This window comes from Pezoporus flaviventris, unplaced genomic scaffold (genome assembly GCF_033815535.1).
Source record: "Pezoporus flaviventris isolate CSIRO_AGI_PZ_B2104156 unplaced genomic scaffold, CSIRO_AGI_Pfla_v1 ptg000006l, whole genome shotgun sequence".
Lineage (NCBI taxonomy): Eukaryota > Metazoa > Chordata > Aves > Psittaciformes > Psittacidae > Pezoporus > Pezoporus flaviventris.
The window spans coordinates 9,457,674-9,462,583 of NW_026892554.1; positions in this window are offsets into that span (position 1 = coordinate 9,457,674).

Sequence of the window (4,910 nt, forward strand, 5' to 3'; positions counted from 1 at the left end):
ACATTATGATATACATAGATATAATAAGCTAGTATATCTTAACATGTTAACAGGGAAGATTTTTTTTTTGTTTTCCTTTGTTAGAAGAAAGCCTGAAGTCTGAAAGACAGACAATGCAAGCCTGACATTTATATAGCTCTAATCTTGCCAGTGCTGGAGTTGCATATGTAGTATGAAGTTACTACCAAACACTAGAAGGACAATGAGCAGCAAGAGACTTATGAATTCAGAGTCCATCTGACAGAAGGATGTGGAGTGCTTTATAAGAGAAAATAGAAAGCAGGCTTCGAGAGCTTATCCCTGAAGTTGGTGGCATCCTCTGTCACCCATGATCCCTGCAATGGCCCCTTTAAAGAACTCAAGTATTAACTCAGACCACAAAGAGGGTTTTCATTTTGCTTTTCAACTCAGCAAGCAGTTTAGCAACCAGAACACCCAGCTGCCCATTTCAATATGCTCTATTGAATCCAGAAACCCACTGGGGTTTGTTTTACTCTGAATGAATACTACAGAGGTTATAGATTTGATTTCAATTACCATTAACTGGATGTAAAACAGGACATTAACCTTTTACTGCAGAATTTATAGTGGCAGCTCTCTATGCATAATAGGAACCCTCACATTTGATCCATAGGATCATTTTGCATTTTCAAACACTTATGCAGGAAAAAGCTGGGTTGGCGTACTCTGCTTGCTGAAAATTCAGGCAAACAGCAGGCTGTATTTTCCATGCGTGTCCATTACCATGGAGTTTCAATTTAAATTTTACCCATTAAATTTTCCAGCACTGAAGTTAAATTCTAGGACCTTTTCAAAATCTCCCTGCTTGGGAGATTCACAACACTGCTGATCCCAATTCCATGGTAAAAAATCCTGGAAGGACTGAGTTTTTCAATCATCTCTGCATAAAAAGAATATTGTACTTCCTGATCCTTAAATGCATAAAACAGATGGGGGAAAAAAAGTATTTGGAAACATTCAAAAAGTTGACCTGTACATCTTTAAGTGAACTAATTATTAGTAGTGCTAAAAACATTCAATCCCATAGAAACCAGCACTAGGTAATGCTGTACAGCATCCAAATTTGTGTGAAAACCCTGAAACTCCTCTTAGCTTGAGGATCTTTACTTTTAGAGCTGAAAGAACCAAGATCAAGAGACAACCCAGTTGGACTTCAGAGAAAGATGTTTCATTCTCAAATTACAATCTCAGTTCACCTGCTCAGTCATAGACTAAGAGAGATAGTCAGAGTCCCGAGAGATATTATAGATGCACAGCTGGATGTAAGAGCAATTATGGGATTTCCAGGTTAACAATGCCAAAGCCATTGTCTTCACTTACTGAGAGTAAAATTGATCTACTGAACTCCTCTTAAGTCATTGTCTCCTCATAAGGGTGTTTGGACAGTTTAATTCTATACAGTAGGTTTTGCTTTTCAATTTTAGCATGTTCATAACTCTTGCTGACATTTATCAGATTTGGATCAAGGGGAATACTCCCATCATAGTTCAGTTTTCTTTGTGGATTCACATCCCACATAAAAAAAATTCCATTTAAAAAGCTCCTCCTGTGCAATTAAGTGATCTTACATCATCATAAGATGACTATTTTTATTCCTGGATGAGTATCATGGCTATTAAAATATACATTTCTGTGACAGTACAATCCACAACAGAATATATTGAATTATCAAGAGTATTTTAAAGCCTAATGCCAAGAGAGAGGCTAAGGACAAATAGAAGGGGAGCAGAGGGGGGTAAAGACAAAACAGAAGCAGCCACATGTCAAGCCAAGCACCCACGGTGGGGCAGAGCAGGCCCCAACAGGTGCGTTACAGCCAGTTTAGCTGATGCACATGGCTTGCAGCACTGCCCTGCTTTGCATGACACACTGCCCCTGTGACTTGCAGCTTTCTACTTTCAGGTGGCAAGAAAGTAATTAGGCACCATAAGAAAACTTATTTTTCAAGTGTCATAGGCTGTAGTGTCTTTTACTACAAGGGAATCTGTATTTTGTGCAGCTTTGTCTATCCAGCAGTAAGTATCATGTGGATCCTACAGACATATGCATTTCACCAGAGACCTTTCTGAAAGCACCGTAACCAAATTATTTTCCAGGCTTGCATGAGTCGTTACAGCCAGACGCAGGAGTCAGTGAAAATTAAGAACTTTTTTTTAAAAAATACAATACATTTCACATTTTCAAAGAAAAGAGGAAGAGTTAAAGGAATTGACAGTGGCAGAAAGTAACTGGATAGTCAGGGCTAGGGGCTGGTTTTACATTTTTGACTGAGATAAAATCCTTGAGTTTGCACAATGGCTTTTAAGGGTCTTTTGGGAACACATGATTTATTATATTGTCTTATTTTGTCCCAGGGTGAGGAAGTAAAGAACTGTCAACATTTGAAGTACAGAAAGTTTGGGCCTGGTTCAATTCAAGCTGGTTTTCATTGTCCTCCAAACCTTAGAATGTTGTTTTGCACCATTTCTAATATTCATGAAAAACGTACCTTCAGTCAGAATTTAGGGTCATGTTGAAATGCATCTGATGAAGTTCTTCAGCTGAGAAGAACTTAAACACAACAGTCAGCATTTTTTTTTCAGCCAAGGCAAGGACATCTGGGCAGCAAGATGTCAAGTCTCTAAGCTTCCTTCTTATCTCAGAAAGCTTGATTTTGCACTGGTCAAGTTCTTCAGGCTGCCCTTGTGCTTCACCAGATTTTCTACCATCAGTGACAGTTGAGGTGCTACACGTTTATGTTATACCCAAATCCCCAGAGTTTTATTCCATATGCCTGGCATAGAACAACATGACTGACCTCCACACACAGAGTAACCACCCATGGCAGCTGGACCTAGATGATCTTTAAGGTCCCTTCTATCCATAACCATTCTATGATATAAAGGAATATGAAAATGATTATGCTAATTTTGTCCTGTATCTTAATGCTGAGAAAGCATGCATTGAAGAATTACAAGACATGAGTTCTGTCTATGTCTCACATTAAAGGGTTACAGAATATTGTACATTTCCCCTTCTAGAAGAATGCTTAGGCTGTATTCCAGTTTTAGAGGACCTTTACCATTGAAATAGTAATATTAGTTCACCTGCATTTATTCTCTAACTTCTTCATAAACCAGAAGTTCACAAAAAATGGGAGAGGAAATCCAGATCAGCTTAATTCATTACATAAAGAATGTTAATAATTTATTACTGCATCACCTAAGAGGTTGTTTAGATGCACAACAGTTAACCCATTAGCAAACAACAATCGTCATTTGCCCACGGAAAAACCCCAAACACAACGATTCAATTATTGTCTGCAAAGAGATGCTCATTCCCCTTGCACTCCAGGATGTTGCATCAACACAGTACTTTGAAAAGGGAGCTGTGCCTGGCTATGGTTACATGATCACTCGAGTTAAACACCTCTGCATAATATTTTTGACACTCCCTTGCCTCTCTCCACTTTCCAGATTTGTTTTCAGATCAGTTCTTTGATTCTGCTACCATTCGGCAGCATAATTCTTGCTGTGAGCACAGGAGAGGTGGCAGGAATGAACCAGGAGGATGCAGAGACTTGAGTGGGCTGATCCCTTTCAACAGCAGCATAGCCTTAGGTCAAAGGTACCATGTAGCAACTGCCTGAGAGCAAAGGACCACAGGGCCCCTGCAGTAGTTCATTCACAGCCTGTACCTTTTACATGAGGTATCCTTCCAGCTCTGGATGGTCTCTCCTTCGTTCCTTGAAAATGTACCTGCTTCCTCTATTAAACTTGTCTCATTTCCTTATTCAGTCCCCAAAATCCTTTAGTCTTCCCAAACTTGGACTTAAAAGGCTTCACCAGAATCCATTTCTCTGGGGAAAATTGCTCCCTGCAGTTTTCTCACAAGGAATTTGGGATGAGTTTTCTCTCTGTTTAGACCAAGGAGGCAAAGCAAACAAAATCAAATGTTGCTTTCAGTGGCCAACATGCTCATTGGCAGTTGTCTTGTGTCCCTTTTCTGTTTCTAGGCACATGAAATACATGGTAACAGTGCAATGAAAGACACCCAAGCATATACAGAGTTTGCAATATTAGAACAGAAATTCTACTTAGACAAAGTCCATAAAGCCTCAGAGTCAACAGTACCTAAAGAGGATGTACAATATCCTTAGCCTGGAAAATAAATACAGCTGCTTATCTCCAGACATAATGTAGACCAGGTTGGTGATGAGAGGAGCTGGCAGCGTAATGATTTATCTATAACAGTTTTCTAAAGGGTAAAAAACCCCAAACAACTGGCATTAAGAAACATGAGTTAAAAAATACATCTATTACCGTCAAGAAACTGCCAAGGGGAAAACTTTGAAAGTGTAGCAACAGAAAACAGCAAACCTTTGAAGAATTCAAAACATTATGTCCCAGCACTAAACTATTCTTATTCTTCACAGAAAGACAGTGTGCTGGTGGCTAAATGCCATGGTAAAATCTGGCATTTCTTCTAAGTCTACACGAGACACACCTCTGTTTCTAGGAGCAATGATGTCAAGACTGAAGTTTATTAAAAGGTGAAAAATGTTTTTATTAAAAACACTGCTGCCTGAGCTTTCTACATACTGGATGACCTTGAAAGTGCCTGAGTCATGGGCAGTTTGAGTTGCAATCTGAACAACCATCTTAAATCTTATACGTTGTCATGTTCTCATTATCTGGACTTTGTACTTTCCTACCATGGAAGGATTTTCTCATAAATTATACAGGAAATGAAGCAAAATGTAATTACGGTGCCCAACAGCTCCAAGGCAGATAGATAGCACAAGGCATGGAACACAGTTCAAGAGTCAGCTTTCAATAAATGTCACCTATTAGGAAGAACCTAAATGAAACATATATCACTAAGCCACCCACTTCTAAATTATGTCATTA